A 16,139-nucleotide genomic window follows, 5' to 3' on the forward strand; every position below is an offset into this window, starting at 1 on the left:
TTCTTTTCAAACAGTGCTATGGTGTTCTTGGGGTATATTCCTAACAGCGGTATGGCTGGGTCAAAAGACAGTTCGATTTTTAATTTCTTGAGGAATCTCCATACTGTTTTCCACAGTGGCTGCACCAGTCTGCATTCCCACCAGCAGTGCAGGAGGGTTCCCTTTTCTCCACATCCTCGCCAGCACTTATTCTGTGTTGTTTTATTGATGAGCGCCATTCTGACTGGTGTGAGGTGATATCTCATTGTGGTTTTAATTTGCATTTCTCTAATCATTAGTGATGTTGAACATTTTTTCATATGCCTTTTGGCCATCTGTGTGTCCTCTTTGGAGAAGTGTCTATTCATTTCTTTTGTCCATTTTTGGATTAGATTGTTTGTCTTTCTGGTATTAAGTTTTACAAGTTCTTTATAAATTTTGGTTATTAATCCCTTATCAGACGCAATGTCAAATATGTTCTCCCATTGTGTAGTTTGTCTTTTTATTCTGTTCTTATTGTCTTTAGCTGTGCAGAAGCTTTTTAGTTTGATAAAGTCCCATTTGTTTATTCTGTCTTTTATTTCACTTGCCTATGGAGACAAATCAGCAAATATATTGCTGCGAGAGATGTCAGAGAGCTTACTGCCTATGTTTTCTTCTAAGATACTTATGGTTTCACGGCTTACATTTAAGTCTTTTACCCATTTTGAGTTTATTTTTGTGAGTGGTGTAAGTTGGTAGTCTAGTTTCATTTTTTTTTGCAGGTAGCTGTCCAATTTTCCCAACACCATTTGTTGAAGAGGTTATCTTTACTCCATTGTATTTCCTTACCTCCTTTGTCAAATATCAGTTATCCATAGAGCTGTGGGTTTATTTCTGGGTTCTCTGTTCTGTTCCATTGATCTATGTTCCTGTTCTTATGCCAGTACCATGCTGTTTTGAGTACAGTGGCCTTATAATATAACTTGATATCCGGAAGTGTGATCCCTCCTGCTTTATTCTTCCTTTTCAAGATTGCTGAGGCTATTCGTGTTCTCTTTTGGTTCCATATAAATTTTTGGAATATGTGTTCTATATCTTTGAAGTAAGTCATTGGTATTTTAATCGGTATTGCATTGAATTTATAAATTGCTTTGGGTAATATAGACATTTTAATGATGTTTGTTCTTCCTAACCATGAGCACGGTATATGCCTCCACTTATTCATATCTTCCCTGATTTCTTTTATCAATGTTTTATAATTTTCTGAGTACAAATCTTTAATCTCCTTGGTTAGATTTATTCCTAGGTACTTTATTTTTTTGGTTGCAATGGTAAAGGGGATTGATTCCTTGATTTCTCTTTCTGACAGTTCATTATTAGTGTATAAAAATGCCTCTGATTTCTGAGTATTGATTTTATATCCTGCCATATTGCCGAATTCATTTATCAGGTCTAGTAGTTTTTTGACTGAGACTTTAGGGTTTTCTATGTACAATATCATATCATCTGCAAATAATGATAGTTTTACTTATTTTTTTCCAATTTGGATGCCTTTTATTTCTTTTTCTTGTCTGATTGCTGTGGCTAGGACTTCCAGAACTATGTTGAATAAGAGTGGTGAAAGGGGGCACCCCTGCCTTGTTCCTGATCTTAAGGGGATTGCTTTTAATTTTTGCCCATTGAGTATGATGTTGGCTGTGGGTTTCTCATAGATGGTCTTTATCATGTTGAGGTATGTTCCCTGTATTCCCACTCTGCTGAGAGTTTTGATCATGAATGGGTGCTGGACTTTATCAAATGCTTTTTCTGCATCTATTGAAATTATCATGTGGTTTTTCTCCTTTCTTTTGTTTATGTGATGAATCACATTGATTGATTTGCGAATATTGTACCAGCCTTGCCTCCCAAGAAAAAATCCCACTTGATCATGGTGTATGATTTTTTTCATATATTGCTGGGTCCGGTTTGCTAATATTTTGTTGAGGATTTTTGCATCTAAGTTCATCAGGGATATTGGCCTATAATTTTCTTTTTTTGTGTTGTCTTTTCCTGGTTTTGGAATCAGAATTATGCTTGCCTCATAAAAGGAGTTTGGAAGTCTTCCTTCCTCTTGAAATTTTTGAAATAGTTTGAGAAGGATAGAAGTTAGTTCTTCTTTGAATACTTGGTAGAATTCACTTGTGAAGCCATCAGGCCCAGGACTTTTCTTTTTTGGGAGTTTTTTGATAGCTGTTTCAATCTCATTTGTTGTAATTGGTCTGTTTAGGTTTTCTGATTCTTCCTGATTGATTTTTGGAAGATTATATGATTCAAGGAATTTGTCCATTTCATCTAGGTTGTCTAGTTTTTTGGCATACCGTTCTTCATAGTATATTCTTACAATATTTTATATTTCTGTTGTGTCAGTTGTTATTTCTCCACTCTCGTTTCTAATTTTATTTATTTGAGTCCTCTCTCTTTTTTTCTTGATGAGTCTCGTTAAAGGTTCATCGATCTTGTTTACGTTTTCAAAGAACCATCTCCTGGTTTCATTGATCCTCTGTATTGTTTCTTTAGCCTCTATGTCATTTATTTCTGCTCTGATCTTTATTATTTCCTTCCTTCTACTAGCTCTGGGCTTTACTTGCTGTTCTTTTTCTAGTTCTTTGAGATGCAGGGTTAAGTTGTTTATTTGAGCTTTTTCTAGCTTCTTGAGGTGTGCCTGTAATGCTATAAACTTCCCTCTCAGGACTGCTTTTGCTGTGTCCCATAAATTTTGAGTTGATGCATGCTCATTATCGTTTGTTTCTAGGAATTTTTTAATTTCTTCTTTGATCTCAATGTTAACCCATTCGTTATTTAATAACATGCTATTTAGTTTCCAAGTGTTTAAATGTTTTTCAATTTTTCTATTGTGGTTGATTTCTAGTTTCATGCCATTGTGATCAGAGAAAGTGCTCGATATGATTTCAATCTTCTTAAATTTGTTGAGACCACTTTTGTGCCCTAACATGTGGTCTATTCTAGAGAATGTACCATGCGAACTTGAAAAGAATGTATATGCTGCTGTTTTAGGGTGAAAGGTTCTGAAGATATCTATTAAATCGAGTTGATCTAATATGTCCTTTAAGTCTGCTGTTTCTTTGTTAATTTTCTTTCTTGAGGATCTATCTAATGATGTTAATGGGGTATTGAAATCCCCTACTATTATAGTATTGCTGTTGATCTCGGCCTTTAAGTCCATCAAAGTCTGCTTTATATATTTAGGTGCTCCTATAATAGGTGCGTAGATATTTATAATGGTTATATCTTCCTTTTGGATTTCTCCCTTTATCATTATGTAGTGACCTTCTTTATCTCTAACTATGGTCTTGGTTTTAAAGTCCATTTTGTCTGATATAAGTATTGCTATTTCAGCTTTTTTTTCATTTCCATTTGCATGAAATATTTTTTTCCATCCTTTTATCTTCAGTCTGTGTGCATCTTTTGATTTAAGGTGTGTCTCTTGTAGACAGCATATGTATGGGTCCTGTTTTCTTATCCACGCAGCTACCCTATGTCTCTTGATTGGATCATTAAATCCATTAACATTTAAGGTTATTACTGATATGTAATTGTTTATTGCCATTTTTTTTTTCTTTAAAACTGTATTTCTCTTTTCTTGTATTCTTTTTTTCCTTTGATCTGTTTACAACAGGTCCCTTAGCATTTCTTGCAGCCTTGGTTTGGTTGCAGTGAATTCCTTGAGTTTTTTTTTTTTGTCTGTAAAGCTTTTTATTTCTCCTTCAATTTTAAATGATAGCCTTGCTGGATAAAGTAGTCTTGGTTGTAGTTTCTTGTTCTGCATTACTTTGAATATTTCTTGCCATTCCCTTCTGGCCTCAAGTGTTTCTGTTGAGAAGTCAGAAGTCATCCTTATGGGGGCTCCTTTGTAGGTGATAGTCTTTTTTTCTCTAGCAGCTTTTAATATTTTCTCTTTATCACTTAGCTTTGGTATTTTAATTATGATGTGTCTTGGTGTTGGTTTCTTTGGGTTTCTCCTTAATGGAGTTCTCTGTGCTTCCTGAACATGTGCAATGTTTTCCTGCCTTAATTGGGGGAAGTTTTCTGCTATGATTTGTTTGAACAAAGTCTCTATCCCTTGTTCTTTCTCTTCTTCTTCAGGAACCCCTATGATGTGGATGTTGTTTCTCTTCATGTTGTCACAGAGCTCTCTTAGAGTTTCCTCAGACTTTTTGAGTCTCTTTTCTTTTTTCTGCTCTGCTTCCATGCCTTTATTTATTGTGTCCTCTAACTCGCTGATTCGATTCTCTGCTTCATCCATCTTGCTTTTAATTCCTTCCATTGTATTCTTTATTTCAGATATTGTATTTGTCATTTTTGACTGATTCTTTTTTATTATTTCAATGTCCTTTTTTATATTTGTTATCTCTTTATTTAGGTTTTCATAATGGCCATCTATGGTTGTTCTAATATCTTTGAGCATCCTAACAATCATTATTTTAAACTCTGCATCAGGTAATTTGGTTATATCTGATTCACTTAGGTCCTTTTCTGGGGATTTCTCTTGGTTTATTTGTGTTGTATTTCTCTGCCTCCGCATTTTCTCTTCATGGGAGTGGCTGTGATCATGTGCTCGGGTGTACAAGCATTGGTGTCCTTGGCCTTTGCCCTGCCCCCATGTGTGACGTATGCTCGGTCCTGAGGGCACTGGCGAGCACCTTTGCTCAGTTGCGGGTCTCTGCCTGTTTCAAGTCTTTCGCCCTGCCCTTGCAAGAGGAGCCCGCTCGAGGAACGGCTGCTAGCCTTGGCTCTACCACCTGGCAAGAATGCGTGCCCAAGCTCATCTCAGTAGTGGAACTCTGCCTCTTCTGGGCTTTTGGCTCCACCGCCCACGGGAGGAGCCGGCTACCACGTCAGACCGCAAGCCTGGGTTGCACGGGCGGGGCAAGGCTGTGCTCCTCTGCCCTTGCCCCGGGGCTTGTCTACACCCTTCCCAGGGTTCCTGCCCTTCTCCCGCAGACTGGATTACAGGCTGCCAGCAGCTGGGTTTGACCGCTTTTGCATGCCCCCTTCCCCCAGCCAGGCAAGATTGAGCTCACACCTGAGCCCAGTGGTGGCCACCTGGCTTCCGCCCCTGCCAGCAGAACCGTGCTTTTGTCTCCCGCTGCTGCCGGCCCTCCAGCGAGCCCTCAGCCACGTGGGAGGGGGCGTTGCAGCTCGGACCCTAAGACTCACTGCTGTAAACCCAAAAGCTCCCTCCTTCTATACAACTCTGCTCTGAGTGCTGCGGGGGAGCTTGTTTGGCTGCTGTCCTGCTTCCCTTTGCTGGTATTGCTGTTTCCGGGGAAAATATTCACTTCAGCTTTGGGGAGTGACTCGTCCCAGGGGTTAGGGTGGCTATCTCCCAAAATGTTTCTCCCTGTGCCTCCCAGATTATACTCTCTTCCTGTCACTCTGGTCCTCTCCCCTCTCCCTCCATCCCCAGGAGCCCCGGCTGATTGTTTTTGAGAGAGATGTTCTGTGCGGTCCCTTTAAGAAGGATCCTGGGTCTGAGAAATCAGACTCTTTCTCACAAACAGTATCCTGACTTATTTCTAGCTAAATACTGTCCTTACACCTCTTCTGGGCTCTGGGGCTGCAGGCTGGGGCTTTGTTCCTGGGGCTCAGGACCTTTTACCCTCTGCTAAACTCACTTCCCGCTACACGAGTCTCTCCATGCTGCCGTTCGCTCCAGGGAGCTGGGCAGCCCTCTCCGCATTCCCGCTTTTCCTACCAGTCTCGGTGTGGCTTCTTCAGTGTTCCTTGGTTGAAGAGTCCTCTTAGTTTAGTCCAATGTTGGTTTTTCCAGATGATAGTTCCAAATATTAGTTTGTATTCCACTTTGGTTCTGGGAGGTAGATGTTGGTACGTCCGCCTACTCCAGCGCCATCTTGTCTCTCCTGTTACCTATATTTAAGAACATGTTATACTTGAAATTTACTGAGATATTAAATGTTCTCACCACACACACAAAATAGATAACTAGGTAAAATGACAGGTATGTTAATTAGCTTGATTGTGGTAATCATTTTACAATTTTTACATAAAACATTGTATCCTCTGTAAATATATATAATTTTTATTTGTCAATTGTACTGCAATGGAGCTGGGAAATAAACTAATTTTTTAAAAGACCTATTGTAGCCTGACCAGGTGGTGGCACAGTTGATAGAGCGTTGGACTGGAACAGGAAGGACCCAGGTTTGAAACCCCGAGGTCACCAGGTTGAGTGCAGACTCATCTGGTTTGAGCAAGGCTCCTCAGCTTGTGCCCAAGGTTGCTGGCTTGAACAAGGGGTCACTCGGTCTGTTGTAGTCCCTTGGTGAAGGTACATATAAGAAAGCAATCAATGAACAACTAAGGAGCTGCAACAAAAAATTGATGCTTCTCATCTCTCTTCCTTCCTGTTCTGTCCCTATCTGTCCCTCCCTCTGTCTCTGTCACATTAGATGACTATGAATCCACTGTAATATGTCACAATTCACCACCATGTTCTTTTTTTCTTTTTACTTTAAATTTTTTTTTTATTTAGACAGTTAATTTTAACGAGGTGACATTGATCAATTAGAGTACATAGATTCAGAGAAAACATCTCTAGATCATTCTGACATTTGATTATGTTGTATACCCATCACCCAAAGTCAAATTGTCCTCCATTACCTTTTATTTGGTTTTCTTTATACTCCTCCCTTCTCCTCCCCCTGGTAACCACTGCACTCTTATCTATGTCCATGAGTCTCAATTTGTGTTCCCACCTATGTATGGAATTATACAGTTCTTAGTTTTTTTCTGATTTATTTATTTCACTCAGTATAATGTTATTAAGTTTCATCCATATTGTTGTAAATGATCCTATGTCATCATTTCTTATGGCTGAGTAGTATTCCATCACAACATTGTTCACAGTGGCCAAGACATGGAAACAACCAAAATGCCATTCAATAGAAGATTGGATAAAGAAAATGTGGTACCACCATGTTCTTATTCAGTTTTAATAGCTTAGAATTAAGCGATGTATTTATGTGACTAGTTACATTTAAAGACTTTAGTATGTATATCTGGTACTAACCAGAGCCTTGAGTACATCACTCATGTTAGGCAGTAAATGTTTTGAAAGTATATTATTGTCATTCCCATCCCTAGACATGGTCTTCACAAAAATTTCCCTAAGTATTGCACCCAAGAAATGAGCATCCTTTTTACAAGTACCACAAAAAAGCATGTTCAAAACTAGGCTTCTTCCAAACAACAAATAAAATCGATTATTTGCCAATATCTGTTGAACATAATAAATGTCAATAAATACTAGTAGTATTAAGCAAGTAGAGCTTTTGAGGGATTTTGGTGTTGTCTTTTTTATTGTTTGTATTGATAAAATTCACTAGGAAAGTATTATATCCCTTATCATTGGCTAGATTTTGCAAATGCTATAGTTTCTAATATTTGTCTTTCTTAAAAGAACTTCTCTCTTTCATTCATCCATCCAGCAATTACTGAGTGACTACAATGTTCCAGGAAACGTGCTGGGTTTCAGGAATACAAAAATAAATATGACAAGGCTTTATAATTGAGGATTTCACAGTATCCATATAGTTATAATATATTGTAAATGTTTCATGTATTAATTTACAAACTATGATGTGAGCCCTTTGATTCTCTGGTCTAATTCCACCCCTGGCCTGGTTTTATATGGCTGGGGACTTAAGAATATTCATTACATTTTTAAAATTGAATTTATTAGGATGGCACTGATTAACATAATTATACTTTGTAAGGAGTTATAAGAAAAACAGCAAAGAAGATAAGACAAATGTGGCTGAAAAAGTTAAAATATTTACTATCTGGCTCTTATAGAAAATGTTTGCTGACCTGTGCTCTAGACTAGTGATTCTGAAGCAAAGGCATTCCTGAAAGTCATTTGTGAACTCTGTTATATTAACTATCTAAGCTGGATGGGATCCTGGCATTACTATTTTATCAGAATTGGGTGATTCTCATGTGTACCTTGGTTGAGAATCTCTGTTCTACACACCTTCCCTAAGACAGTTCCCAGAACATTTACCTGGGTTTATAGAGATGCTTAGTAAGGACTTTCTCCATTAACAGAGCTTATACTAGATCATAGAATTTTCCCTTCATCTTATTTCACATGCCTTGGGAGGAGAGCCCCTGCCTCTTTTATAATAACATTTTAAAATAATATAGTGCTTTGAAAGGCATAAAACACATTTACATCTATGATATAATTTGACCCTGTAATAATATGGCCTAGAATTACTACTTTATAGATAAAGAAACTGAAGTTTAGAGAAGTCAAGTACTCAAGGTCAGAGAGGGCTTCTGACTCCTACTTCATTGTTCTTTCTCAACAGTGTCTTCTACTTTTTCTGATTCTCCACTGAAATAGACTATGCAGTCTATCCTTACTACCCACGAGCAAAATTTCATTACATTCCCTAAATCTGTTAGCTAAAGAATGTAATTCCTGTTTAACTTGAGAGTCTGTATGTCTTAGGGCAGACTTGTGTTACAATAATTCCTCTAATTTGCAGGCACTTTTTCACATATATTCTGTACTTGAAATAAACTAGAAGCTAACTCCTTCTTGGGTATAAATGGAGAAAAAAAGTATCTCTCTACAGCATTATTCAACATAAAGCTCATAAAATAATTTGCAGAGGCACAAGGTTCATCCTGCCTAAGCAAATTAAACAATTTTGTTAACCCTGATGTCTTTTGTTAGAAGTGAAATTTATGATAACTGTATTGTTTCTGCACTACGGAGCACCCAGAAGCCTTTGTTTGCTCTCAGCTAGAGCTATTTGTACCCCAGGATATTGATATACTACTTAATCAAAAAGTATTCCAACTAAATGTAACTGCTATATTCTTTTGAATATGCAAAGCCAAAACAAAGGAAAAATAATAAAGAATTATTTACAAACATTTTGGGTGTATTCTTACTTCATTCTTTCCACAAGTCTTTATTTTTGACCAATCATTATATTCAGAAAATGTCAGAGAGCTACAACTTGATCACATCCTTATTAGATTGTGTTTTTGGCAGTGTTTGGCAGAAATATACTTGATGTTAAGATTGAAAGAGTATCACATTTTAACCCTGTCTTAGCATAGCTTTGGAGGATACTTAATACTGCTACAAAGGAAGTATCATGATATCCATGTTACTATCCAAGATAGGGGAGGAAATTTTAGCTAAGAATAAATTTGGAAGTTCATGCCTAAAGAAGCAGTGGAAAACAATTCTGGGACATCACTGTGTGCAGAACGCAAAGGCAGCAGGCCAGGGAATTCTGAGTATACTTTTAAAAATATAGACTTCATTTTTTAGAGAAGTTTTATGTTTACAGAAAAATTATACAGAAAACAAACTCCTCCCTTCCTGCCACTGTTGCCCTTATTATTAACATCTTGCTTTGGTGTGGTATATTTGTTATAATTGTTGAACAAATATTGATACATGACTGAGTACAGTTATAGAGACAACAAGTTCAAGTTATGTAAGTCAAAAGAGAAACTTTGGGGAGCTAATGAATAATTAATAACAGACATTTTGAAGAGAAAACATATTCTCTTCAACTACTTATTCTCTTTCTGACACCAGAATACCAAAAACCTTTTAATGTGCTTCTTAGACCACCCAAAGTTGGTGTTTTTCAAAGCTGGGGGGTAAAGAATCCCACTTTTAGAGTTGTAATAAAGCCTCATAAATGAATATTTATTTTATAAAAGCAAGTGGCAGATATGGACCCTGTCTTTTGATACCCAAGTGTGAAAATTACTCTCTCCATTTCATTTATAAAATGGCTACTATTCTTCAAAAGTTAACTTTTAATTTACTTATTGCTACTTAAGCTCTTTTGCTTTTATGAATTAAGAATTAAGTTGTTGAGCAAAAAGCAGATTCTTGCTTAAAAATGTAAGATGTACAGGAAAGACCTGTGGTGTATTATGACTGGGTTGATCAAATAGACATTAACACACTTACACACTTTCAGTAATAATTCTCATTAGAGAACTTTCCTTTGAAATACGTATGAAAGCTTTAGATATTTCCTCCACTTTTTTTTTTTTTTTGACAGAGACAGAGAGTCAGAGAGAGGGACAGATAGGGACAGACAGACAGTAAGGGAGAGAGATAAGAAGCATCAATTCTTCATTGTGGCACCTTAGTTGTTCATTGATTGCTTTCTCATCTGTGCCTTGGCCAGGGGGAGGGGACTACAGCAGAGCAAGTGATCCCTTGCTCAAGTCAGTGACAGTGGGCTCAAACCAGCGACCTTGGGCTTCAAGCCAGGGACGTTTGGGCTCTCAAGCCAGGAACCCGGAGTTTCCAACCTGAGTTGGCACACTCTGTGTCCCAGTCTGATGCTCTGTCCACCGCACCACTGCCTGGTCAGGCGGATATTTTCTTCTTCATCTATCTTTTGAGTTGGTTATTTTATTTAAAAATATTTACAGTTCAGGTACATTTAAATCTTTTAAAATTGATATTTGAGAATAACAATAAGAATTTCATAAATGTAGTCTATAGTCTCACCTTTTGTGGCATGAATATAAGAACTTAAAATTGAGAGCATTGCTCTTGATTTGTGCTGCAGGAAATTTAAAGTCCTTTTTAATACATCTAGTTAATAGATGTGAGTAGTACTCACACCTGCTGTGCATGAATGGAGAAAGTAGCTTGTGCGGGATACAGAAACGGGATCTCAGAAGGTTTACGAATCAGAAATAAAAGTTAAAACCACTAACAAATACAGACAACAATGTGGTGATACTGGAGGAAAATGGAGGAGGGGAGGTAGGGAGGGTAAAAGGGGATAAATGGTGATGGAAGACTTGACTTGGGGTGGTGAATACGTGGTACAGTGTACAGATGATATATTATGGAACGATACACCTGAAACCTATGTAATTTTATTAAGCAATGTCACCCCAATAAATTCAAGTAAATAAATAAATAAAACCACTCTGCTGCTTCACAAGGGACTTGTGTACAGAATAAAGTCAGTACAGCTGCTCTGAGGCTAAGGAGAGAGTTAGCAACCTGATGACAACTACTTTCAAAAGCTGTGCAGACAGGCACTGGGCCACTCTCTAACATGTGCCAAGGTTGGGGCACCGCACACTCACGTACCTATTCTCACATTTGGTGAAAATATAACCAAAGAACTTTGATGATCCCAAAACTGGCTTCTTGGGAGCGGGGTCCCTGAGGTTAAAGTGTAAGGTTAAAGTAGCTCTCAGACTAGATACAAATAAATAATAATGTATTCCTCATAAGTCAGCCTTTTTGCAAACTGCAGCAGGCTGTTTTTGGTTTCTTAAGCCAGCAACAACCTCAGGCAGCCTTGGGTTATGGAAGCTGTGATAACTTCACCTCAAACTGACCTTTTAGAATTGTTGAAATGGAATAGAATGATTATGCTTTTTGCTTAACTGTAGGGACTTCTTTTGTTCTTAATTAGTAAATTGATAATCATAAGTGTTATACACAAAAAGTGATTTTAAAAGGTGATTTAGCCCTGGCTCATTTGGTTAGAGCAGTGGTTCTCAAAGTGTGTACCAGAGCACACTAGTGTGCCCTAGAACAGTGGTCCCCCAGGCCGCGGACAGGTACTGGTCCGTGGGCCATTTGGTACCAGTCTGCAGAGAAAGAATAAATAACTTACATTATTTCTGTTTTATTTATATTTAAGTCTGAACGATGTTTTATTTTTAAAAAATGACCAGATTCCCTCTGTTAAATCTGTCTAAGACTCACTCTTGACGCTTGTCTCGGTCACATGATACATTTATCCATCCCACCCTAAAGGCCAGTCCCTGAAAATATTTTCTGACATTAAACCAGTCCATGGCCCAAAAAAGGTTGGGGACCACTGCCCTAGAAGATTTCCAGGTGTGCCTTCTGGTATTCCAGAGAAATATATGCCTGTTGGGGACCAAAAAACTAACAAGGTTTTTGGAGTTTATATTTTTGGGGAACAGAGGTGTGGAAAATTGGCTATAAACTGACAGTCTGCCCAACCCCCACCTCACTTGCCTAATTAGGTTGCAAAATTCTGTTAAACTGTGGTGCTGGATTGTTTACACTACCCCCCATGTTCTCTGGAAAGACTGGAAGCAAGTTTCTTCTATCCTTTGCTTGGTATAAAGTTAAGATGATATGTATGGCCAGGGTTTCCTGCACTCAACACAATTAAGAGTAAAAAGAGAATTCTTCAATGCATTGACAAGAAAATGAGAGTTTGCCTTTCAAGTATATGCCCAAACGTTGAAGAAATCCCTAGGCTGCATCAGGCTCATGTGTCTCATAAACACAAGAATGAAAAAACAACACATTTGCACCAGGACCTGCCTAATTACTAAATCTTACTATGTATGTATATTTATATATATAGAATGTACATTTATATATATAAAATATATCTATATATAAAAAGATAACTTTATTACTGTTTTTTATTTTTAACCCCTCTTTTTTATAAATTCTGAAAAAACATAACTCAAAAAATGTAACATAAAAATCTTTTTAAATGTCAGAATAAATTTAATTTTGTTGTATTTATTTCATTTAATTACCATAAAAGCACGCTTGGACTTTATATTTTTTCTTTAATATTTGATTTAATTATTATAACATATTTCTCAGAAATTTGTATATAGTGGGCCTACAATTATTTTTAGGATTTTAAATGTACCCTGACTTCAAAAAGTTTGAGAACCACTGGATGAGAGAGTCATCCTGATATACCAGGGTGGTGGGTTTTATCCTCAAACAGGGCACATACAAGAAAAAAACAAGAAATGCATAATTAAATGGAAAAACAAATTAATGATTTTCTTTCTCTGTCTCTCTTTCTCCCTTTCTTCTTTTTTCTCTAAAATCAACTTAAAAATTAAAAGGTGATTTGAAAATCACTAATGGAATTTGTATCTTCAAAACGTTTTCTATATGCTAGCTTGTAACAGTGCTTCACTGAGGTAAAAAAGAAGTACTTGTAAACTTTCAGTGATAAACAAATCAAAGCCATTTAAGATGTTGATTGTTTTCACATATGTCTTGCTTCATAAGATTAGTATTAGTGGAGGTGTAAAATTCCTTGTAACTTGGAGGAAAGACTAAAACAATCTGATCTGATAAGGACAAATTTTAGTTATATCCGAATATGCTGAAAATAAGACAAGATTATGAGGAGAAAATTAAATTTCTTAAAAGGATAAAAAAAATTACATTTGCCTGGTAGTGATCATAAAATTATCCTTACAGCAAAAAATAAGAAAATATGATATCTCATAAGGTTAAGCATTAATTACCACTAAAATGAATAGCATAATATTATTTCTCACAAAGGAAACTCAAGCAGTTGATATTTTCATTTCTGGATTGAACTCAAACTGAGTTTGGAGAGATGTTTGAAAAGCAAAGTGTTTTCAACCATGCCTTGATGTGTTATTTTGATTAAAAAAATAGCCCCTCTGGTAAAATTTAAATGTATTTTTCAAAAAAGTCATGTTGGTATATTTTCTAGTAAATTCAAATAATTGGTCAGAAGTACTATCATCAGTATTAGCAGTTATTAGTAATAATGATGATTAAATATTTATATGAACAATGAGCACAATTATTTCACTTTAAAATTTATAATCATACAAGCAAGCATACTCTCCACCTGATATTACACTGTATGCTGGTGAGTGAACATTTTTTCATTTAATATCCTCATTCGCATTTTTCTTGATGCTTATTTGTATGTTTCTATTGATGTAATAGTTTGCAAGAAAAAGAGCTCATGTCTCTGCCTGAAGGTGGAATCTTATGAATATGCAAATGATGTTTTGATGTGATGAAGTTTTTCTTTGGAATGGAACTGTGCCGTCTTAAGTTATATTGAATATTAGCTATAGCTTAGAAGGACACAAAGCACATGAAGACTTGAGTTGTTAAAGAAAAAATACCTGAGAAATAGTTGCTTTCTGGTTATCAAATACTGTATTGTTGAATCTGGCCTTCTCAATTTAAGTTAATGCTTTGTTGTAAAAAAAAATAATAATAACCACCATTTAATTTTTATTGAAAAGAAGGGTAGTGAACCAGTAATTTAAAAAGATGTATGGATTGTCTACCCTGTATGTTAAAGTGCACTTTTTAAAATGCAAATTCTGAGGTACATCTTTTAACAGTTTTAATTTAACCAGGTCTGATGTGTTCAGATGGTATAAAAATGTTTCTTTGGTGAACTCTGCAGAATAAGCCAGTTTTTCATAGTATTTTGAACAGTAAAAATAGTCTACTGATGTTTAATTTCAACCTTAGACAAAAATCTTACACACATACCCAGTGAAATATTAGGTAGAGAATGCAGCAATATAGCTTTGGCCCCTGAAGCTATTACCAATATATAGACAGGCTGATTGTGCATTTTGTATTCACTTGGTGTTAGATTGGCCCTCATCCCCAAACACCAACACAATGGTTCTCAGACTTCCGTTGAAATAAAAAATACTTGAGAATCATGATAAAAACACAAAGGCTAAGGTCCAGTGGTGGGATTTTCAGCCAGTTTGCATGGGTTCAGTAGAACCGATACTTAATTTTTTGTTGAGTTAAAATGGCACTTGTAATCAGGGTTCTCTCTAAGGTGGGCGCCTGGGTAGCTGCCCAATGTGGAAATCAGAAATTTACATTCCTTACTCTTTTAACGTTCATCTGTGCAAAAGCGTATTCTAAGCACCTGTAGTAATAATGTTTATTCCGTCCATAGGTGAAGAGAATTTGACAGAACTATGCTTGTAATATTTATTAATTTCATAAAACTCATTATACCTTTGATGAAATACTACAATTTCATTCTCTTGCATTTGTTACTTCAGTAAACAAACATACAATGTAAAGAGAAAAAATGTCAACCCGTAGGTGACAAGTTCTCATTGGAAATATCTTAAATAACAATTTTATTGTTTTTTGTCAGGTATTTTTTAATATTTTTTCATCAATATTTTAAAACTCTTACTTATTCTAGTTTTGTGTACCTCTTTTATTGTACTTATTTAAGCATTAAATGCATGAAATAATAAACTACCTTCAGTATATAATTTTCTTTATACTTAATATGGTCATTAGGGCAGAGAACAGGTTGTTAAATTATTTGAGTTCTACCACTGCTGAGGCCCTATCCAAATTAAATGAGCCTCCATCACTGTGTTTCTTTTTTTGTCTCTCTAAGATTCTGATACCCACCAAATAAAACAAAACCTGTGATATAGGTCAAACAGTTCTAATACATATATTTGAAATATGGCTACAGTTAAATAACAGATACCTACACTTGATCTTAGCCAAAAGGCCAAGAAGTGATGCTAGAGTTATATAGAATAATATTTTTGAAGAAAGAGCAAAGAAAAATACTTACTGTAGGACTTCTATGAGACAACAATGAAGTAGCCTCCTTCCCACTTTAAATATTTGGAAATAAAATTTCTTTTTAAACTGAAACAAATTTTAGTTAAAGTGATTAAGTCATTACGAGTTATCTAATATACTGTCTATAGAAGCCAGACAGAGATTTGGGGCATCCTGGAAACATCAGTTAGGATAAATTAGGGTGAAACTATGACTGTAACTAAAAAACATCAGATCCGTTCAACCATTTTTCACTCTCTCTAATGAAAGACTATGTTAAAAATAAGCATGGTTTAGAGAAGATATTTAAATGGCAAATAAACGTAATAAGATTCTCAACATTATTTGTTATTATGGAGATGCAAATTAAAATAACAATGAGATCCCATACATACCTATTAGAATGGCTGAAATCCAAAAAACTGACGATATCAATTGCTGGCAAGGATGTAGAGCAATAGGAACTCTCAATGCAAAATGGCACAGCAACTTTGGAAAACAGTTTGGTAGTTTCTTACAAAGTTAAACATAACCTTGCCATAAAATCAGCAAACTATGCTCGTAGGTATTTACTCAATTAATTTGAAAACTATGTCCACAAAAACCTGTACATAAATATATATTCAGAATCACAATAATTAGAAGCAACTAAGATGTCTATCAATAGGTGAATGGATAAACTAACTGCTGTACAGCCATAAAATGGAATACTATTCAGCAATAAAGTGTAATG

General features: G+C 36.0%; 1 long non-coding RNA gene and 1 pseudogene across 1 annotated transcript in view; both read right to left on the reverse strand.

Annotated features, from left to right (window-relative positions):
• Positions 1–5,725: 5,725 nt before the first annotated feature.
• LOC136404473 (uncharacterized) overlaps positions 5,726–16,139 on the reverse strand; it is a 37,159-nt gene continuing 26,745 nt past the window's right edge. The window contains exon 3 of the long non-coding RNA XR_010751256.1: positions 5,726–5,889. This is a non-coding gene — a long non-coding RNA (uncharacterized lncRNA). The remainder of the gene's footprint in view (positions 5,890–16,139) is intronic.
• Positions 15,266–15,362, reverse strand: LOC136404544 (U2 spliceosomal RNA; annotated as a pseudogene).

Source organism: Saccopteryx leptura, chromosome 4 (genome assembly GCF_036850995.1).
Source record: "Saccopteryx leptura isolate mSacLep1 chromosome 4, mSacLep1_pri_phased_curated, whole genome shotgun sequence".
Classification (NCBI taxonomy): Eukaryota; Metazoa; Chordata; class Mammalia; order Chiroptera; family Emballonuridae; genus Saccopteryx; species Saccopteryx leptura.